At 44.1% G+C, this 22,570-nt stretch overlaps 13 non-coding genes across 13 annotated transcripts; all 13 read left to right on the top strand.

Annotated features, from left to right (window-relative positions):
• Positions 1-10: 10 nt before the first annotated feature.
• TRNAK-CUU lies at positions 11-83 on the top strand. The gene has a single exon. It is a non-coding gene; the product is annotated as a tRNA-Lys (tRNA).
• Positions 84-1,177: 1,094 nt separating this feature from the next.
• TRNAK-CUU lies at positions 1,178-1,250 on the top strand. The gene has a single exon. It is a non-coding gene; the product is annotated as a tRNA-Lys (tRNA).
• Positions 1,251-2,349: 1,099 nt separating this feature from the next.
• On the top strand, positions 2,350-2,422 carry TRNAK-CUU. Its single transcript has one exon. It is a non-coding gene; the product is annotated as a tRNA-Lys (tRNA).
• Positions 2,423-3,516: 1,094 nt separating this feature from the next.
• On the top strand, positions 3,517-3,589 carry TRNAK-CUU. Its single transcript has one exon. It is a non-coding gene; the product is annotated as a tRNA-Lys (tRNA).
• A 1,094-nt stretch (positions 3,590-4,683) lies between these two features.
• TRNAK-CUU lies at positions 4,684-4,756 on the top strand. The gene has a single exon. It is a non-coding gene; the product is annotated as a tRNA-Lys (tRNA).
• A 1,094-nt stretch (positions 4,757-5,850) lies between these two features.
• Positions 5,851-5,923, top strand: TRNAK-CUU. The gene has a single exon. It is a non-coding gene; the product is annotated as a tRNA-Lys (tRNA).
• Positions 5,924-7,022: 1,099 nt separating this feature from the next.
• On the top strand, positions 7,023-7,095 carry TRNAK-CUU. The gene has a single exon. It is a non-coding gene; the product is annotated as a tRNA-Lys (tRNA).
• Positions 7,096-8,192: 1,097 nt separating this feature from the next.
• Positions 8,193-8,265, top strand: TRNAK-CUU. Its single transcript has one exon. It is a non-coding gene; the product is annotated as a tRNA-Lys (tRNA).
• A 1,097-nt stretch (positions 8,266-9,362) lies between these two features.
• Positions 9,363-9,435, top strand: TRNAK-CUU. Its single transcript has one exon. It is a non-coding gene; the product is annotated as a tRNA-Lys (tRNA).
• Positions 9,436-10,546: 1,111 nt separating this feature from the next.
• TRNAK-CUU lies at positions 10,547-10,619 on the top strand. The gene has a single exon. It is a non-coding gene; the product is annotated as a tRNA-Lys (tRNA).
• Positions 10,620-11,900: 1,281 nt separating this feature from the next.
• TRNAK-CUU lies at positions 11,901-11,973 on the top strand. The gene has a single exon. It is a non-coding gene; the product is annotated as a tRNA-Lys (tRNA).
• Positions 11,974-12,681: 708 nt separating this feature from the next.
• Positions 12,682-12,754, top strand: TRNAK-CUU. Its single transcript has one exon. It is a non-coding gene; the product is annotated as a tRNA-Lys (tRNA).
• A 252-nt stretch (positions 12,755-13,006) lies between these two features.
• On the top strand, positions 13,007-13,079 carry TRNAK-CUU. Its single transcript has one exon. It is a non-coding gene; the product is annotated as a tRNA-Lys (tRNA).
• Positions 13,080-22,570: the final 9,491 nt, after the last annotated feature.

The raw sequence follows: 22,570 nt of genomic DNA on the forward strand, positions 1-22,570 counted from the left end.
CACCATCTAAGCCCGGCTAGCTCAGTCGGTAGAGCATGAGACTCTTAATCTCAGGGTTGTGGGTTCAAGCCCCACGCTGGGTGGATGATCAAATTTTAACAGAGAGGAGGTGGGAAAATAGAAGCTTGGTGGGTCATCCTCAATGAATGATGGCATAAAGTCAGGGACACTTTATTGTTGGAATGTTTCTAGAATTGGTTAACTTGCTATATCTGAACAGATGTGGCTCCAATTTCTTGAAATGTTCATAGAAGAAGTGGTTTCCATTGTCCGCTGACAGGACACTTAGGTCTAGGAATCCGGTGAATGGGCCTTGAAGACAAGTTGGTTGAGGTGTATATAAAAGAGGATAATGGTAAATACAATCATTTTTAAAGAGACTCAGTCTAATGATGTCTGGCTGAGGAATGTGTTTTGGTCATGGCAGTCACGCACACCTTCTCCAATAAAGCCTATCTAAGCCCGACTATCTCAGTCGGTAGAGCATAATACTCTTAGTCTCAGATTTGTGGGTTCAAGCCCAACGATGGGCAAATGACCAACTTTTAACAAAGAGTAGGTGGGTCACGCTCATTGAATGATGGATCTCGATGATAGTATTTTCCTACTCATGGTCTAAGGAATCCAGTAAATGGGCATTGAAGACAACTTGCTTGAGGTGTAGATAAAAGAGGGTAATGGAGACTTTATTGCTGGAAAGCTTCTAGAATTAGGTAACTTGCTAGATCTGAACAGAGGTGGCTCCAATTTTCCGTGAAGTTCAAAAGAGAAAATGATTTTCTCTATCGCTGACTACTGACTTACGTCTAAGGAAGGGGTAGGCATTACATTCCTCAAGAGCCACAGGCATTTCACGACTTCAGGATATCCACATGAATATGTATGAGATGAATTTGCATGCACTGCCTCCTTGAGATGCAAATCTATCTCAAGCATATTTAGTGTGGATATCCGGACCTCACCTATATGTGGATCTTGAGGACCGTAATTTCGTACTCCTAGTCTAGGGCATCCAGTCAATGGGCCTTGAAGACAACTTGGTTGAGGTGTGCATAAAATAGGGTAATGGTAAATACAATCATTTTTCAAGAGACTCAGTCGATTGTCGGACTGGCTGAGTGATGTGTTTGGGACTTGGCAGAAATGCACACCCTCTCCAAGAAGCCCCACCATCTAAGCCTGGCTGGCTCAGTCGGTAGAGCATGAGACTCTTAATCTCAGGGTCGTGGGTTCAAGCCCCACGCTGGGCGGATGATCAAATTTTAACAGAGAGGAGGTGGGAAAATAGAAGCTTGGTGGGTCATCCTCAACGAATGATGGCATAAAGTCAGGGACACTTTATTGTTGGAATGTTTCTAGAATTCGTTAACTTGCTATATCTGAACAGATGTGGCTCCAATTTCTTGAAATGTTCATAGAAGAAGTGGTTTCCATTGTCCGCTGACAGGACACTTAGGTCTAGGAATCTGGTGAATGGGCCTTGAAGACAAGTTGGTTGAGGTTTAGATAAAAGAGGGTAATGGTAAATACAATCATTTTTAAAGAGACTCAATCGATTGATGGTCTGGCTAAGGAATGTGTTTTGGTCATGGCAGACACGCACACCTTCTCCAATAAAGCCTATCATCTAAGCCCAACTATCTCAGTCGGTAGAGCATAATACTCTTAGTCTCAGGGTTGTGGGTTCAAGCCCCACGTTGGGCAAATGACCAACTTTTAACAAAGAGTAGGTGGGTCACGCTCATTGAATGATGGATCTCGATGATCGTATTTTCCTACTCATGGTCTAGGGCATCAAGTCAATGGGTTTTGAAGACAACTTGCTTGAGGTGTAGATAAAAGAGGGTAATGGAGACTTTTTTGCTGGAAAGCTTCTAGAATTAGGTAACTTGCTAGATCTGAACAGAGGTGGCTCCAATTTTCAGTGAAGTTCAAAAGAGAAAGTGATTTCCTCTATCATCTGACTACAGACTTATGTCTAAGGAAGGGGTAGGCAATTACATTCCTCGAGAGCCACAGGCATTTCAGGATTTCAGGATATCCATATGAATATGTATGAGATGAATTGGCATGCACTGCCTCTTTGAGAAGCAAATCTATCTCATGCATATTTAGTGTGGATATGGGACCTGAAAAGTCTTTGGATCTTAAGGACCGTAATTTCGTATTCCTGGTCTAGGGTATCCAGTCAATGGGCCTTGAAGACAACTTGGTTGAGGTGTGCATAAAAGAGGGTAATGGTAAATACAATCATTTTTCAAGAGACTCAGTCGATTGACGGACTGGCTGAGAGATGTGTTTGGGTCATGGCAGAAATGCACACCCTCTCCAAGAAGCCCCAGCATCTAAGCCCGGCTAGCTCAGTCGGTAGAGCATGAGACTCTTAATCTCAGGGTTGTGGGTTCAAGCCCCACGCTGGGCGGATGATCAAATTTTAACAGAGAGGAGGTGGGAAAATAGAAGCTTGGTGGGTCATCCTCAACGAATGATGGCATAAAGTCAGGGACACTTTATTGTTGGAATGTTTCTAGAATTGGTTAACTTGCTATATCTGAACAGATGTGGCTCCAATTTCTTGAAATGTTCATAGAAGAAGTGGTTTCCATTGTCCGCTGACAGGACACTTAGGTCTAGGAATCCGGTGAATGGGCCTTGAAGACAAGTTGGTTGAGGTGTATATAAAAGAGGGTAATGGTAAATACAATCATTTTTAAAGAGACTCAGTCTAATGATGTCTGGCTGAGGAATGTGTTTTGGTCATGGCAGTCACGCACACCTTCTCCAATAAAGCCTATCTAAGCCCGACTATCTCAGTCGGTAGAGCATAATACTCTTAGTCTCAGATTTGTGGGTTCAAGCCCCACGATGGGCAAATGACCAACTTTTAACAAAGAGTAGGTGGGTCACGCTCATTGAATGATGGATCTCGATGATAGTATTTTCCTACTCATGGTCTAAGGAATCCAGTAAATGGGCTTTGAAGACAACTTGCTTGAGGTGTAGATAAAAGAGGGTAATGGAGACTTTATTGCTGGAAAGCTTCTAGAATTAGGTAACTTGCTAGATCTGAACAGAGGTGGCTCCAATTTTCCGTGAAGTTCAAAAGAGAAAATGATTTTCTCTATCTCTGACTACAGACTTACGTCTAAGGAAGGGGTAGGCATTACATTCCTCAAGATCCACAGGCATTTCACGACTTCAGGATATCCACATGAATATGTATGAGATGAATTTGCATGCACTGCCTCCTTGAGATGCAAATCTATCTCAAGCATATTTAGTGTGGATATCCGGACCTCACCTATATGTGGATCTTGAGGACCGTAATTTCGTATTCCTGGTCTAGGGCATCCAGTCAATGGGCCTTGAAGACAACTTGGTTGAGGTGTGCATAAAAGAGGGTAATGGTAAATACAATCATTTTTCAAGAGACTCAGTCGATTGACGGACTGGCTGAGAGATGTGTTTGGGTCATGGCAGAAATGCACACCCTCTCCAAGAAGCCCCACGATCTAAGCCCGGCTAGCTCAGTCGGTAGAGCATGAGACTCTTAATCTCAGGGTCGTGGGTTCAAGCCCCATGCTGGGTGGATGATCAAATTTTAACAGAGAGGAGGTGGGAAAATAGAAGCTTGGTGGGTCATCCTCAACGAATGATGGCATAAAGTCAGGGACACTTTATTGTTGGAATGTTTCTAGAATTGGTTAACTTGCTATATCTGAACAGATGTGGCTCCAATTTCTTGAAATGTTCATAGAAGAAGTGGTTTCCATTGTCCGCTGACAGGACACTTAGGTCTAGGAATCCGGTGAATGGGCCTTGAAGACAAGTTGGTTGAGGTGTATATAAAAGAGGATAATGGTAAATACAATCATTTTTAAAGAGACTCAGTCTAATGATGTCTGGCTGAGGAATGTGTTTTGGTCATGGCAGTCACGCACACCTTCTCCAATAAAGCCTATCTAAGCCCGACTATCTCAGTCGGTAGAGCATAATACTCTTAGTCTCAGATTTGTGGGTTCAAGCCCAACGATGGGCAAATGACCAACTTTTAACAAAGAGTAGGTGGGTCACGCTCATTGAATGATGGATCTCGATGATAGTATTTTCCTACTCATGGTCTAAGGAATCCAGTAAATGGGCATTAAAGACAACTTGCTTGAGGTGTAGATAAAAGAGGGTAATGGAGACTTTATTGCTGGAAAGCTTCTAGAATTAGGTAACTTGCTAGATCTGAACAGAGGTGGCTCCAATTTTCCGTGAAGTTCAAAAGAGAAAATGATTTTCTCTATCGCTGACTACTGACTTACGTCTAAGGAAGGGGTAGGCATTACATTCCTCAAGAGCCACAGGCATTTCACGACTTCAGGATATCCACATGAATATGTATGAGATGAATTTGCATGCACTGCCTCCTTGAGATGCAAATCTATCTCAAGCATATTTAGTGTGGATATCGGGACCTGAAAAGTCTTTGGATCTTAAGGACCGTAATTTCGTATTCCTGGTCTAGGGCATCCAGTCAATGGGCCTTGAAGACAACTTGGTTGAGGTGTGCATAAAAGAGGGTAATGGTAAATACAATCATTTTTCAACAGACTCAGTCGATAGACGGACTGGGTAAGAGATGTGTTTGGGTCATGGCAGAAATGCACACCCTCTCCAAGAAGCCCCACCATCTAAGCCCGGCTAGCTCAGTCGGTAGAGCATGAGACTCTTAATCTCAGGGTTGTGGGTTCAAGCCCCACGCTGGGTGGATGATCATATTTTAACAGAGAGGAGGTGGGAAAATAGAAGCTTGGTGGGTCATCCTCAATGAATGATGGCATAAAGTCAGGGACACTTTATTGTTGGAATGTTTCTAGAATTGGTTAACTTGCTATATCTGAACAGATGTGGCTCCAATTTCTTGAATTGTTCATAGAAGAAGTGGTTTCCATTGTCCGCTGACAGGACACTTAGGTCTAGGAATCCGGTGAATGGGCCTTGAAGACAAGTTGGTTGAGGTGTAGATAAAAGAGGATAATGGTAAATACAATCATTTTTAAAGAGACTCAGTCTAATGATGTCTGGCTGAGGAATGTGTTTTGGTCATGGCAGTCACGCACACCTTCTCCAATAAAGCCTATCTAAGCCCGACTATCTCAGTCGGTAGAGCATAATACTCTTAGTCTCAGATTTGTGGGTTCAAGCCCAACGATGGGCAAATGACCAACTTTTAACAAAGAGTAGGTGGGTCACGCTCATTGAATGATGGATCTCGATGATAGTATTTTCCTACTCATGGTCTAAGGAATCCAGTAAATGGGCATTAAAGACAACTTGCTTGAGGTGTAGATAAAAGAGGGTAATGGAGACTTTATTGCTGGAAAGCTTCTAGAATTAGGTAACTTGCTAGATCTGAACAGAGGTGGCTCCAATTTTCCGTGAAGTTCAAAAGAGAAAATGATTTTCTCTATCGCTGACTACTGACTTACGTCTAAGGAAGGGGTAGGCATTACATTCCTCAAGAGCCACAGGCATTTCACGACTTCAGGATATCCACATGAATATGTATGAGATGAATTTGCATGCACTGCCTCCTTGAGATGCAAATCTATCTCAAGCATATTTAGTGTGGATATCGGGACCTGAAAAGTCTTTGGATCTTAAGGACCGTAATTTCGTATTCCTGGTCTAGGGCATCCAGTCAATGGGCCTTGAAGACAACTTGGTTGAGGTGTGCATAAAAGAGGGTAATGGTAAATACAATCATTTTTCAACAGACTCAGTCGATAGACGGACTGGGTAAGAGATGTGTTTGGGTCATGGCAGAAATGCACACCCTCTCCAAGAAGCCCCACCATCTAAGCCCGGCTAGCTCAGTCGGTAGAGCATGAGACTCTTAATCTCAGGGTCGTGGGTTCAAGCCCCATGCTGGGCGGATGATCATATTTTAACAGAGAGGAGGTGGGAAAATAGAAGCTTGGTGGGTCATCCTCAATGAATGATGGCATAAACTCAGGGACACTTTATTGTTGGAATGTTTCTAGAATTGGTTAACTTGCTATATCTGAACAGATGTGGCTCCAATTTCTTGAAATGTTCATAGAAGAAGTGGTTTCCATTGTCCGCTGACAGGACACTTAGGTCTAGGAATCCGGTGAATGGGCCTTGAAGACAAGTTGGTTGAGGTTTAGATAAAAGAGGGTAATGGTAAATACAATCATTTTTAAAGAGACTCAATCGATTGATGGTCTGGCTAAGGAATGTGTTTTGGTCATGGCAGACACGCACACCTTCTCCAATAAAGCCTATCATCTAAGCCCGACTATCTCAGTCGGTAGAGCATAATACTCTTAGTCTCAGGGTTGTGGGTTCAAGCCCCACGTTGGGCAAATGACCAACTTTTAACAAAGAGTAGGTGGGTCACGCTCATTGAATGATGGATCTCGATGATCGTATTTTCCTACTCATGGTCTAGGGCATCAAGTCAATGGGCTTTGAAGACAACTTGCTTGAGGTGTAGATAAAAGAGGGTAATGGAGACTTTTTTGCTGGAAAGCTTCTAGAATTAGGTAACTTGCTAGATCTGAACAGAGGTGGCTCCAATTTTCAGTGAAGTTCAAAAGAGAAAGTGATTTCCTCTATCATCTGACTACAGACTTATGTCTAAGGAAGGGGTAGGCAATTACATTCCTCGAGAGCCACAGGCATTTCAAGATTTCAGGATATCCATATGAATATGTATGAGATGAATTGGCATGCACTGCCTCTTTGAGAAGCAAATCTATCTCATGCATATTTAGTGTGGATATGGGACCTGAAAAGTCTTTGGATCTTAAGGACCGTAATTTCGTATTCCTGGTCTAGGGCATCCAGTCAATGGGCCTTGAAGACAACTTGGTTGAGGTGTGCATAAAAGAGGGTAATGGTAAATACAATCATTTTTCAAGAGACTCAGTCGATTGTCGGACTGGCTGAGTGATGTGTTTGGGACTTGGCAGAAATGCACACCCTCTCCAAGAAGCCCCACCATCTAAGCCCGGCTAGCTCAGTCGGTAGAGCATGAGACTCTTAATCTCAGGGTTGTGGGTTCAAGCCCCACGCTGGGCGGATGATCAAATTTTAACAGAGAGGAGGTGGGAAAATAGAAGCTTGGTGGGTCATCCTCAATGAATGATGGCATAAAGTCAGGGACACTTTATTGTTGGAATGTTTCTAGAATTGGTTAACTTGCTATATCTGAACAGATGTGGCTCCAATTTCTTGAAATGTTCATAGAAGAAGTGGTTTCCGTTGTCCGCTGAGAGGACCCTTAGGTCTGGGAATCTGGTCAATGGGCCTTGAAGACAAGTTGGATGAGTTGTAGATAAAAGAGGGTAATGGTAAATACAATCATTTTTCAAGAGACTCAGTCTATTGATGTCTGGCTGAGGAATGTGTTTTGGTCATGGCAGTCACGCACACCTTCTCCAATAAAGCCTATCATCTAAGCCCGACTATCTCAGTCGGTAGAGCATAATACTCTTAGTCTCAGATTTGTGGGTTCAAGCCCCACGATGGGCAAATGACCAACTTTTAACAAAGAGTAGGTGGGTCACGCTCATTGAATGATGGATCTCGATGATCGTATTTTCCTACTCATGGTCTAAGGAATCCAGTAAATGGGCTTTGAAGACAACTTGCTTGAGGTGTAGATAAAAGAGGGTAATGGAGACATTATTGCTGGAAAGCTTCTAGAATTATGTAACTTGCTAGATCTGAACAGAGGTGGCTCCAATTTTCCGTGAAGTTCAAAAGAGAAAGTGATTTCCTCTATCGCTGACTACAGTCTTACGTCTAAAGAAGGGGTAGGCATTACATTCCTCAAGAGCCACAGGCATTTCAGGACTTCAGGATATCCACATGAATATGTATGAGATGAATTTGCATGCACTGCCTCCTTGAGATGCAAATCTATCTCAAGCATATTTAGTGTGGATATCCGGACCTCACCTGTATGTGGATCTTGAGGACCGTAATTTCGTACTTTTAGTCTAGGGCATCCAGTCAATGGGCCTTGAAGACAACTTGGTTGAGGTGTGCATAAAAGAGGGTAATGGTAAATACAATCATTTTTCAAGAGACTCAGTCGATTGTCGGACTGGCTGAGTGATGTGTTTGGGACTTGGCAGAAATGCACACCCTCTCCAAGAAGCCCAACCATCTAAGCCCAGCTAGCTCAGTCGGTAGAGCATGAGACTCTTAATCTCAGGGTCATGGGTTCAAGCCCCACGCTGGGCGGATGATCTACTTTTAACAGAGAGGAAGTGGGAAAATAGAAGCTTGGTGGGTCATCCTCAATGAATGATGGCATAAAGTCAGGGACACTTTATTGTTGGAATGTTTCTAGAATTGGTTAACTTGCTATATCTGAACAGATGTGGCTCCAATTTCTTGAAATGTTCATAGAAGAAGTGGTTTCCGTTGTCCGCTGAGAGGACCCTTAGGTCTAGGAATCTGGTCAATGGGCCTTGAAGACAAGTTGGATGAGTTGTAGATAAAAGAGGGTAATGGTAAATACAATCATTTTTTAAGAGACTCAATCAATTGATGTCTGGCTGAGCAATGTGTTTGGGTCATGGCAGTCACGCACACCTTCTCCAATAAAGCCTATCATCTAAGCCCGACTATCTCATTCAGTAGAGCATAATACTCTTAGTCTCAGATTTGTGGGTTCAAGCCCCACGATGGGCAAATGACCAACTTTTAACAAAGAGTAGGTGGGTCACGCTCATTGAATGATGGATCTCGATGATCGTATTTTCCTACTCATGGTCTAAGGAATCCAGTAAATGGGCTTTGAAGACAACTTGCTTGAGGTGTAGATAAAAGAGGGTAATGGAGACTTTATTGCTGGAAAGCTTCTAGAATTAGGTAACTTGCTAGATCTGAACAGAGGTGGCTCCAATTTTCCGTGAAGTTCAAAAGAGAAAGTGATTTCCTCTATCGCTGACTACAGACTTACGTCTAAGGAAGGGGTAGGCATTACATTCCTCAAGAGCCACAGGCATTTCAGGACTTCAGGATATCCACATGAATATGTATGAGATGAATTTGCATGCACTGCCTCCTTGAGATGCAAATCTATCTCAAGCATATTTAGTGTGGATATCCGGACCTCACCTGTATGTGGATCTTGAGGACCGTAATTTCGTACTTTTAGTCTAGGGCATCCAGTCAATGGGCCTTGAAGACAACTTGGTTGAGGTGTGCATAAAAGAGGGTAATGGTAAATACAATCATTTTTCAAGAGACTCAGTCGATTGTCGGACTGGCTGAGTGATGTGTTTGGGACTTGGCAGAAATGCACACCCTCTCCAAGAAGCCCCACCATCTAAACCCGGCTAGCTCAGTCGGTAGGGCATGAGACTCTTAATCTCAGGGTCGTGGGTTCAAGCCCCACGCTGGGCGGATGATCAAATTTTAACAGAGAGGAGGTGGGAAAATAGAAGCTTGGTGGGTCATCCTCAATGAATGATGGCATAAAGTCAGGGACACTTTATTGTTGGAATGTTTCTAGAATTGGTTAACTTGCTATATCTGAACAGATGTGGCTCCAATTTCTTGAAATGTTCATAGAAGAAGTGGTTTCCGTTGTCCGCTGAGAGGACCCTTAGGTCTAGGAATCTGGTCAATGGGCCTTGAAGACAAGTTGGATGAGTTGTAGATAAAAGAGGGTAATGGTAAATACAATCATTTTTCAAGAGACTCAGTCTATTGATGTCTGGCTGAGGAATGTGTTTTGGTCATGGCAGTCACGCACACCTTCTCCAATAAAGCCTATCATCTAAGCCCGACTATCTCAGTCGGTAGAGCATAATACTCTTAGTCTCAGATTTGTGGGTTCAAGCCCCACGATGGGCAAATGACCAACTTTTAACAAAGAGTAGGTGGGTCACGCTCATTGAATGATGGATCTCGATGATCGTATTTTCCTACTCATGGTCTAAGGAATCCAGTAAATGGGCTTTGAAGACAACTTGCTTGAGGTGTAGATAAAAGAGGGTAATGGAGACTTTATTGCTGGAAAGCTTCTAGAATTAGGTAACTTGCTAGATCTGAACAGAGGTGGCTCCAATTTTCCGTGAAGTTCAAAAGAGAAAGTGATTTCCTCTATCGCTGACTACAGACTTACGTCTAAGGAAGGGGTAGGCATTACATTCCTCAAGAGCCACAGGCATTTCAGGACTTCAGGATATCCACATGAATATGTATGAGATGAATTTGCATGCACTGCCTCCTTGAGATGCAAATCTATCTCAAGCATATTTAGTGTGGATATCCGGACCTCATCTGTATGTGGATCTTGAGGACCGTAATTTCGTACTCCTAGTCTAGGGCATCCAGTCAATGGGCCTTGAAGACAACTTGGTTGAGGTGTGCATAAAAGAGGGTAATGGTAAATACAATCATATTTCAAGAGACTCAGTCGATTGTCGGACTGGCTGAGTGATGTGTTTGGGACTTGGCAGAAATGCACACCCTCTCCAAGAAGCCCCACCATCTAAGCCCCACCATCTAAGCCCGGCTAGCTCAGTCGGTAGAGCATGAGACTCTTAATCTCAGGGTCGTTGTTTCAAGCCCCACGCTGGGCGGATGATCAAATTTTAATAGAGAGGATGTGGGAAAATAGAAGCTTGGTGGGTCATTCTCAATGAATGATGGCATAAAGTCAGGGACGCTTTATTGTTGGAATGTTTCTAGAATTGGTTAACTTGCTATATCTGAACAGATGTGGCTCCAATTTCTTGAAATGTTCATAGAAGAAGTGGTTTCCATTGTCCGCTGAGAGGACACTTAGGTCTAGGAATCCGGTCAATGGGTCTTGAAGACAAGTTGATTGAGGTGTAGATAAAAGAGGGTAATGGTAAATACAATCATTTTTAAAGAGACTCAATCGATTGATGGTCTGGCTAAGGAATGTGTTTTGGTCATGGCAGACACGCACACCTTCTCCAATAAAGCCTATCATCTAAGCCCGACTATCTCAGTCGGTAGAGCATAATACTCTTAGTCTCAGGGTTGTGGGTTCAAGCCCCACGTTGGGCAAATGACCAACTTTTAACAAAGAGTAGGTGGGTCACGCTCATTGAATGATGGATCTCGATGATTGTATTTTCCTACTCATCGTCTAGGGCAGGGGTGTCAAAGTCCCTCCTCGAGGGCCGGAATCCAGTCGGGTTTTCTGGATTTCCCCAATGAATATGCATTGAAAGCAGTGCATGCAAATAGATCTCATGCAGATTCATTGGGGAAATCCTGAAAACCCGACTGGATTCTGGCCCTCGAGGACCGACTTTGACACCTGTGGTCTAGGGCATCAAGTCAATGGGCTTTGAAGACAACTTGCTTGAGGTGTAGATAAAAGAGGGTAATGGAGACTTTATTGCTGGAAAGCTTCTAGAATTAGGTAACTTGCTAGATCTGAACAGAGGTGGCTCCAATTTTCAGTGAAGTTCAAAAGAGAAAGTGATTTCCTCTATCAGCTGACTACAGACTTACGTCTAAGGAAGGGGTAGGCAATTACATTCCTCGAGAGCCACAGGCATTTCAGGATTTCAGGATATCCATATGAATATGTATGAGATGAATTGGCATGTACTGCCTCTTTGAGAAGCAAATCTATCTCATGCATATTTAGTGTGGATATCGGGACCTGAAAAGTCTTTGGATCTTAAGGACCGTAATTTCGTACTCCTAGTCTAGGGCATCCAGTCAATGGGCCTTGAAGACAACTTGGTTGAGGTGTGGATAAAAGAGGGTAATGGTAAATACAATCATTTTTCAAGAGACTCAGTCGATTGTCGGACTGGCTGAGAGATGTGTTTGGGTCTTGGCAGAAATGCACACCCTCTCCAACAAAATTCTCCATCTAAGCCTGGCTAGCTCAGTCGGTAGAGCATGAGACTCTTAATCTCAGGGTCGTGGGTTCAAGCCTCACGCTGGGCGGATGATAAACTTTTAACAGAGAGAAGGTGGGAAAATAGAAGCTTGGTGGGTCATCCTCAATGAATGATGGCATAAAGTCAGGGACACTTTATTGTTGGAAAGTTTCTAGAATTGGTTAACTTGCTATATCTGAACAGATGTGGCTCCAATTCCTTGAAATGTTCATAGAAGAAGTGGTTTCCATTGTCCTCTGACAGGACACTTAGGTCTAGGAATCCGGTGAATGGGCCTTGAAGACAAGTTGGTTGAGGTGTAGATAAAAGAGGGTAATGGTAAATACAATTATTTTTCAAGAGACTCAATCGATTGATGGTCTGACTGAGCAATGTGTTTGGGTCATGGCAGACACGCACATCTTCTCCAATAAAGCCTATCATCTAAGCCCGACTATCTCAGTCGGTAGAGCATGATACTCTTATTCTCAGGGTTGTGGGTTCAAGCCCCACGTTGGGCAAATGACCATGTTTTAACAAATAGTAAGTGGGTAACGCTCATTGAATGATGGATCTCGAGGATCATATTTTCCTACTTATGTCTAGGAATCCGGTCAATGGGTCTTGAAGACAAGTTGGTTGAGGTGTAGATAAAAGAGGGTAATGGTAAATACAATCATTTTTCAAGAGACTCAATCAATTGATGGTCTGGCTGAGCAATGTGTTTGGGTCATGGCAGACACGCACACCTTCTCCTATAACACCTATCATCTAAGCCTGATTATCTCAGTCGGTAGAGCATGATACTCTTAATCTCAGGGTTGTGGGTTCAAGCCCCACATTGGGCAAATGACCAACTTTTAACAAAGAGTAGGTGGGTCACGCTCATTGAATGATGAATCTCGATGATCGTATTTTCCTACTCATGGTCTAGGGCATCCGGTCAATGGGCTTTGAAGACAACTTGCTTGAGGTGTAGATAAAAGAGGGTAATGGAGACTTTATTTTTGAAGAGACTCAGTCGAATGACGGACTGGCTGAGAGATGTGTTTGGGTCATGGCAGAAATGCACACCCTCTCTAACAAAACTCATCATCTAAGCTCAGCTAGCTCAGTTGGTAAAGCATGAGACTCTTAATCTCAGGGTTGTGGGTTCAAGTCCCACGCTGGGCGGATGATCAACTTTTAACAGAGAGGAGGTAGGAAAATAGAAGCTAGGTGAGTCAGCCTCAATGAATGATGACATAAAGTCAGGGAGACTTTACTGCTGGAAAACTTCTAGAATTGGCTAACTTGCTGAATCTGAACAGAGGTGGTTCCACTTCCCCGAGATGATCATAGGAGAATGCGATTTTCTCTCATTTCTTATTATTTTTCCTAAAAATACTAGGACTGGGGGGCATGTTATGAAACTACTAAGTAGTAGATTTAAAACAAACCGGAGAAAATATTTCTTTACACAACATGTAATTAATCTCTGGAATTCATTACTGGAGAATGTGGTGAAAATCAGTTAGCTTAGCAGGGTTTAAAAAAGGCTTTGATAATTTCCTTAAAGAGAAGTCCATAGGCCAATTATTGAGATTGCTTGGGGAAATCCACTAGAATAAGTAGCTTAGAATTTGTTTTGTTACTTGGGATTTAGCTAGGTATTTGGGACCTGGGTTGACTATCACTGGCAACAGGATACTGGGCTTGATGGATTTTTGGTCTGTCCCAGTATAGCAACTCTTATGTTCTTATGTAAAACGCACAAAAATAAGCCATTAAGATGTATGGGGGGGCAGCATTCTTAGTTGACTGGCCACACACACATCCCAACAGAGCAGTGGGGCTCCCTAGGAGCACTGCAGAGACTTTCACATAAAAGGTCCCAGGTACACATCTCATCATTTCCTCCTTATATTGGACAGCGAGTTCTCCAAACCGCCACCAAAAACTACTGTTCATAACTGAGTACCTCTCCAATAGCCCTTATTATTTATTGAAAGCTTCTATGCCGTTACTAATGATTGGGGAGTCAATTCAGAGCAGTTTACATGAGCTTCTGCTGTTACAATACAAAGCTTCTGTAATGATGTTATAATACATTAATGTATCTTTTATATTCAGCCATCTTAATAGCAGGGACGTCCAAGTGCCGATAATCAAAACCAACTTTCTGGACGTGAAGCAGCACTTCTAAGCTGTTGTGCATCCAGAGAGTAAAGGGGCGTTTTGGGAGGTGTGTTATAGACGGGAATTGAGTGGGCTTCAACCTGGACATACCCCAGCCAGGATCAAAGCTTTTCTAGAGGGAACTTAGATGCCGGCAGTTAGACCTGTTTGAGTTGCGTCTAAGTTCCACAAAGGTGCCTAAACTGACCAGAAGACACGTAGAGAATTTAAGGCATAACTCCCTTACTCCCCCAGTGGTCACGATCTCCTCCCACCACCCAAAGAGTGAAAAACCCCCCCAAAGCCCTTAGGCTTTTCATCAACTGATCCTGGCAGAAGAATCTCCATCAGCTGAGCCGGGGATTCCAGGTAGCTCAGTTGATGAGGATTCCCCCTGCCAGGATCAGATGAGTTGCAGAGACCTACACCCCTCCCCCCAACATCCCCCTGAAATCTCTAACATCCCCCTGTCATCCTGGACCTCCCCCAACATCTCCCTGAAATCTCCAACATCCCCCTTGTCATCCCAGACCTCCCCTGACATCCCCTTGTCATTCTGGACCTCCCTCAACATCTCTGTCCCCCCAACATTCCACCAACATTCCTGGGCCCCCCTTCCATATCCCCAGGCCCCCCTTACCTTTGGATGAGAAAACGGCAGGAGGGAAGCCCACTCCCTCCTGCCTACAGGGCCGTGTACTGCAAATGATGGGGCTTCCCCCCTCCCTATGTATCTTGGGATGTAGTGAGAGGGGATGAAGGCCCTGATTGGCTCAAAATCTCCGCGGCTTAGCTGATTTTGGCAGGGGGAATCCCTATCAGCAGAGCCACCAGGAATCCCTGAAACCAGCTCAGCTGATGGGGATTCCTCTGCCGTTATCAGACAAGGTAGTTGGTGGGTACGTCTACAAAACTTGCTTTTGTACGTTTTTCACGTGGACGTTTTTAGTTTTGATGTCCTAAGGACCAAAACTAATACCTTGTTCATTTTCAACAATAAAAGATAGACATTTGGCAGCTTTGAAAATGGACATTTTTCCTACTGAGGTTGTGGACGTCTTGCATAAAACATCCAACCTCAGACTTAGACACACTATCAATTAAGCCCCTCCACATCTTCACTTATGCCTGCAGGTGTCTCCTATATGTAGATATAATAGATTTTGGGTGGCTTTTGGAGGGTTCAGATGTTCTACCAAGAGTCTATTAGAGTGGGATATGGGTCTGGATCCCCATCTCTATAGTCCACTGCACTGACCACTGGGCTGTCATACAGGCTGCTATGTAGTTTCTTTTACATCTTTGGGGGGTGAATGACCACTAGTGGAGTAAGGAGGTTCATGCCTTAATCCCTCCAGTCGTCATCTTCTATGTTTGGGCATCTTCGGATTCCTGAATCACGGAGAGACACTACAGGGACTACAGGGACCAGACGGACTACACCTGACCAACAGAGGTAAGAATGTCTTCGGACACAGACTAGCCCGCCTACTTTGAAGGGCTTTAAACTAGGTAAGTCGGGGGTGGGTACCCACTTTTACACCGGAGCAGTAAGTAACAATCCTGATGTGGAGAACCAACATTACGCTTCTAAATCTGAGGCAAGTACCCTTATTGCAAAAGAATCGCTAGAAGACACTTTGACTCAAATGGGGGGCTCACTACAGGAGGTTAGTAAACAGAAAGAGTGGAGAGCTATGTATGTTAACGCACACAGCCTAGGGAATAAATTTCTACAACTAGAAACAGAAATAGTTAATGCAGACCTAGATATAGTAGCAATATCCGAAACATGGTTCACAGACTCTCATGGGTGGGATATAACTATACCAGGGTACAACCTGATTCGACAAGACAGAGAGGGTAAGTTAGGAGGTGGGGTAGCACTTTACATCAAAGAGAACATTAAGACAACCAGGATCACGGATGTCAAGTACACTGGGGAATCTATAGTATAGAATCTATAGTAGGTGGAAGCAATCTCACGGGTAAACCTGGCCAGAGGCGGAGAAAAATGCCTGTACCTTGGTGTGGTATACAGACCTCCAAGACAATCGGAGGACAAGGACGCAGAATTAATTGAAGACATTGAGAATATCACCTTACGGGGGGAGGCTGTACTATTAGGAGACATCAACATGCCTGATGTAGACTGGAACACACTATCAGCGACAACTTGTGATAGCAGGAGGATATTAACGTCCATGAAGGGAGTACGGCTCAAACAAATGGTACTAGAGCCCACTGGGGCCCAGGCCATCCTGGACCTGGTACTTACGAACGGGGAAAGCGTCTCGGAGGTCTCGGTGGGAGAGACACTAGCCACCAGTGATCATAACATGGTATGGTTTAACCTTAAGAAAGGCTTCCCTAGATCACAAACAAAAACAAGGGTACTCAATTTCCGAGGCACTGACTTTGCACGCATGGGAGATTTCGTCTATCAGACGCTGCAGGTTCAAGAAGTAACTAATAATGTGGAAGCTATGTGGTCAACCTTGAAATCGATTCTACATGAGGCAACTATCCACTACATAAAATCGATAACCAAACAACAAAGAAAAAGGAAACCCAAATGGTTCACAGATGAGGTATCACACCTCGTCAAGGAGAAGAAAAGAGCATTTCTATCATACAAACGCATGGGGGAAAAAGAAGCAAACATTGAATACAGGACAAAGTCTGCAGCGGTCAAAACAGCAGTCAGGTAGGCCAAACTTCGTATGGAAGAAACTCTAGCGAACAATATCAAGAAAGGGGACAAATCCTTCTTCAGATACATTAGCGACAGGAAAAAGAACGCAAACGGGATAGTACGCCATAGAACAACAGACGGGAATTATGTAGAAACAGATTCCGATAAGGCCAAACTACTGAATGATTACTTCTGTTCAGTCTTTACCTGCGAGGCACCAGGGCACGGGCCTCGGCTAGAAGCAAAGCAAAGCTTGGAAGACCCATTTCAGAAGTTTGAGTTCACACCAGCTGATGTTTACAGAGAACTGTCAAGACTCAAGGTGAACAAAGCCATGGGACCAGACAATCTGCACCCAAGAGTGCTCAGAGAGCTATGCGATGTTTTGGCAGAACCGTTAGCCATGCTCTTCAATCTCTCCCTAAGTACGGGGAAAGTCCCCCGGGACTGGAAAACTGCCAACGTTGTTCCTCTGCACAAAAAGGGTTGCAGAGCGGAGGCTGCAAATTACAGACCAGTGAGTCTCACATCAATAGTGTGTAAACTCATGGAAACTCTACTTAAAGGGAAATTAGATACGATATTGGATGAGGGGAATCTGAGGGATCCCTGTCAACATGGATTCACTAGGAGCAGGTCATGCCAATCCAATCTCATCAGCTTCTTTGACTGGGTGAAAGGAAAGCTAGACTCAGGAGAGTCTCTGGCCATAGTATACTTGGATTTCAGTAAAGCTTTTGACAGTGTCCCACACCGTAGACTATTAAACAAGATAAAATCGATGGGGTTAGGTGAGAAACTTACTGCATGGGTCAACGATTGGCTGAGTGGAAGACTTCAGAAGGTGGTGGTCAATGGCACCCTCTCTGAGACATCGGAGGTGACTAGAGGAGTACCGCAGGGCTCAGTCCTGGGACCATCCCTTTTCAACATATTCATAGGGGACTTGACCCGAGGGCTTCAAGGTAAAGTAGCGCTGTTTGCCGACGACACCAAATTGTGTAATATAGTAGGTGGAAGCAATCTCATGGATGGTATGACGCAGGATCTGATCAAGTTGGAAAACTGGTCCTCGACATGGCAGCTGAGTTTCAACGCTAAGAAGTGTAAAGTCATGCATCTCGGCAGCAGAAATCCATGCAGAACATACACCCTGAATGGAGAAACACTAGCTAGGACTTCAGAAGAACGGGACTTGGGAGTAATCATCAGTGCAGACATGAAGGCTGCCAAACAAGTGGAGAAGGCCTCATCCAAGGCAAGGCAAATGATGGGATGTATCAATAGAAGCTTCGTCAGCCGCAAACCTGAAGTCATAATGCCACTGTATAGAACCATGGTGAGACCACATCTGGAGTACTGTGTGCAATTCTGGAGGCCACATTACCGTAAAGATGTGCTTCGAGCTGAGTCGGTCCAGCGAATGGCCACTAGGAGGGTCTCCGGACTCAAAGGTCTCTCATGCGAGGAAAGACTGGACAAATTGCAGCTCTACTCTCTAGAGGAGTGCAGGGAAAGGGGTGACATGATTGAGACTTTTAAATATGTCACAGGTCGTGTCGAGACGGAACACAATATATTCTTTCCCAAGGGACCCTCAGTCACAAGGGGGCACCCACTCAAACTCAGAGGAGGGAAATTTAGTGGTGACACCAGGAAGTATTTCTTCACAGAAAGAGTGGTAGATCACTGGAACAAACTCCCGGTGCAGGTGATCAAGGCCACAAGCGTGCTCGACTTTAAGAATAAATGGGACATCCATGTGGGATCCCTACGTGGGTCGAGCAGCACTCACACTTAATGGGGTGGGTCAGTGGAGTGGGCAGACTTGATGGGCTGAAGCCCTTTTCTGCCGTCACCTTTTTATGTTTCTATCTTTTTGGCACTTATTCGTTAATGAAACAGATCTAGCCTCAAACATCCAATTTTGGCTCTGGACGTTTTCTACAATGTCCCATTATTGCATAAAAACATCCAGCACTTAAGCATGCCCTAGTCCCGCCCAAAACACACCCTGCACTACAGACATACTGCATAGGAAACCATCTAAAAATGGGTTTGAAAATAGCGATTTGGATGTTTTGCCGACAAAAACATCCATCTGCCACTTTGTGTCACTTTTTGGACATTTTTCTCTTTCAATAATGAGCCCCTAAATCAATACATATCAAACTGTTTGATTAACTTGCCTAGGTACAGATGAGTATCTAGTGTAATCTCAAATCTAATAGGCTGAGCTTCATTTCACTTTCCTTGATCACATACCGAATGCAGAAAGTCAGGGATATCTTGTCTGGAAGGGAAGAATGAGTTTCTGTCCCGTCTGCTCTCACTTAACCAGAATTAGCTCTCTATCTGGGCACTGAGATGTTTTCTTGTATTTCTATGGCATTGTACAGTCTTGGATCCAGTAGCCCTCTGGAATGAGTTGAAGCTGTTGCTAGGTCTTCATCCCACATGACCTCTGCTCCTATGCAGGCCTGACTCCACTGTGAGACAAGTAGTGATAATGGGTTTCCAGTCTCCCGTGCTTCCCTGAATTTTCCCCAGAGGGGCCGGTGCTACTGATATAGGAAGCAAATGAACTGCGTCTCTGCCCCAGCTGTGAGGGGAACAGTTGGCTCTGATTAGGGCTTGAAGAGTAATTCCCACCACAGAAATTTCTCTACATCAAGTCTAATATCTTTACTGATCTTTAACCTGGCCATTCCTTATAACTGCTTAGAACAGTCCATTTCCTTGTCATGCATGGGCATGGTGCTAAACACCCCCCCCCCCATCCCCCCGCCACCCGTGCACTCTCGCTTTCCAGCTCCTGTGTGTTTCCAGGCTACCGCAAATATAACCTGAATTACCACCACATTCTCTGACAACAAAGATACACCCACCTGCTAGGAAAGCTATGTCACTTCCATGTTCCATCTACGCTGTAATCTAAACCCCCTTGTCTATACTGTAAAGTCTGTATTTCTCACTAACATTTATCCTACCCATACTATGAATGTAACCCGTTCTGGGCTCCTTTGGGAGGACAGGCTAAAGAAGAAATGAATAAATAAATAAATGAATGAAATAAATTAAACAATCGGGACTAGCTGAATTTTTCCATGTCAGCTCTGAGGAAGCTTCAATAGCTATCAACATTTTCTATTAATCTGATGTGCAGGAGGGGGCATGCCACAGCCCATGGAAAGGACCACCAACTGCCAAGCCTTTGCTGGAGGATCTCATGTGTTGGCAGGGCTTCAGGAGTTCCACTAGCTCACGTGTAGGGGAAAATTTCACGCACCTCCCTCCCATTCTGGATCAGATAAAAGTAGAGATAGGTTAGGAAGAGTATAGGTAGAAGAAAAGGGGGGATCATAGGGCTATGTCAAGGAACACCGGACAGGTCATAGACCTGCTGGGCCGCCGCGGGTGTGGACTGCTGGGTGCGATGGACCTCTGGTCTGACCCAGCGGAGGCAACTTATGTCTTATGTTCTTATGAGGCTTAGAAAGATATAGGTGACTAAAAATTACGCCAGGTGTACACCTGGTAGGGCCTCCGCGTGTGCAGATTGCCGGACTAGATGGACCGAAGGTCTGATCCGGAGATGGCGCTTCTTATGTTCTTAGACCAGTGGTCCATCTAGCCTAGGATCCTTTTTCCAAAGTGGCCAATCCAGATCACAAGTACCTGGCAAAACTTTGAGCTAAAGTCCTTTCAAAATTCAAGGTCTGGCTCTGCAACTGATACAGACACCTGCTTTAAGGGTACCTTCAGAGATACTCACTACTAATAAAAAGGTTCCATTCCATTACTGGTTGGGAGAGAAGATGAGTTTTTGACTAGAACTTGCCAGGGCTATAAAACCTTCTGCTCAATTCAAATCCTTATCTTTGGCTCCTAGCATTCCCAGCAAAATGACCTGCCTGGTGACCATTAGCCATCTCAGCTCAAGCAAGAAGAGGAGTTAGAGATATCAGCCATAGTTAGGACAATCTAGAGAGAGAGGCCTAGGACAGTGGGAACAGGGAACCACTCTTGGGACCAAGTTGGGCATAGTTGTGTAATACAGTACATGATGGCTGACAAGACCTGTTTGGCCCGACAAGGTGGCCAGTGTGGGCCCCAGTCACCCACACTTAAATGCTGGTTGTCAAGTCTCCAAAAAAGAGAACACGATACTCAACAAAGAAGCAGAACTGAGAGACGACGGAGAGTCAATACGGTCGTAGCAGAGTTGTTATTTTGCACCACTAAAGCTACAATTGTGAACATTGTGAATGGGCAGGGGAGGGCTTCAATGGCTGGGAGGGTGTAGATGGGCTGGAGTAAGTCTTAACAGAGATTTCGGCAGTTGGAAGCCAAGCACAGTACCGGGTAAAGCTTTGGATTCTCGCCCAGAAATAGCTAAGAAAAAAAAAAAAAAAAATTTTTAAATTGAATCAGGTTGGGCAGACTGGATGGACCATTCGGGTCTTTATCTGCCGTCATCTACTATGTTACTATGTTATGTTACTATGTAAACATAACAAAACATAAATTATGTCAAAATTATATCTATAGAGTGCATTGACTCTGCGTCTTCTCCGCTATCTCATCTCCACCATGCCAACCATATAGGCAGCCAAATATAAACCAAGACCTCCATTTTTGGCACCCAAATCATGGTTTATATTTGAGCATACACTTCTCCCTCCGTATTCGCGGTGGATGCGGGCGAATAACTTTTTATATGTTATTCACGGGTTTTTTGTAACAGCCAGCATTCTTGTTATTAAAACCACGAAAAACTTTTCAGCTGTTATTTGGGGTTTTTGGAAACAGCCACTATTATTACTATTAAAATTCGCAATTTTGGTGGAATAACAATGCAGTGGAGTACAGTAATAATCTCAGGGTAAAAAAAAAAAAGTTCAATACTGGAATACCTGTACAGTACTCAGGCAGTGTCTTCATTCTCCTGTACAAGTCCCGCAGGAGGAGGAGACGAAGATTTTGGCAGGCAAGCAGCGATTCCCAAAGCTTTTAGCAGGCAAGCAGAGATTTTCTGGGAAATAACAATTTTCTCCATGCATGCTGAGAAGCAGCATTTCTCTCTATGGATGCTGGGAACCAGCGATTTTCAGGGTGAAAGATTTGAAGGTTCAATTTTGTGGGAGAAAACCTGGAAGCAGAGGGTGGTGGATACCTGGAATGCGTTTCCAGAGAAGGTGGTAGAGCAGAGTACGATTTTGGGTTTCAAAAAGGGGTTGGATAAGTTCCTGAAGGAAAAGGGGATTGAAGGGTATAGTTAGAAGGGACAAAATGTCTTAAATAAAGGATCACTTACAGGTCACTGACCTGGGGGGCCGCCGCGGGAGCAGACTGCTGGGCGCGATGGACCTATAGTCTGACTCAGCAGAGGCGATGCTTATGTTCTTATGCTTATGAATGTTGGTAAACATTAAACTTTTTTTTACAGTACAGTAAAAGGACAGGAACTTTAATCATGATGTAATTTTGGGGGGTGGAGCCAGTCTGCAAAAAATCACGAATATGTGAAACCGCGAGTGCCGAAACGGCAAATACGGAGGGAGAAGTGTATATGGTATCGCCCATTACGTATCACACCTCTGTTTGTTTTCCCTCCTGTTTGAGGTTCCACGTCTGCTCGTCTAGTTGGGAAGGGAGTTACGTACTCTGTTTGTGAGGTCGCGCTCATACATACATTTCAGAAATCTATTAAAATTGACTTTATTTGGGAGATTTCTAGAAAATGAAAAAGGGCTAATGATTATTCTGTAGGTCACTGGGGTTGTCCAGTCTTTTATCTGAGAGGATTTGT

Source organism: Geotrypetes seraphini, chromosome 1, assembly GCF_902459505.1.
Source record: "Geotrypetes seraphini chromosome 1, aGeoSer1.1, whole genome shotgun sequence".
NCBI lineage: Eukaryota > Metazoa > Chordata > Amphibia > Gymnophiona > Dermophiidae > Geotrypetes > Geotrypetes seraphini.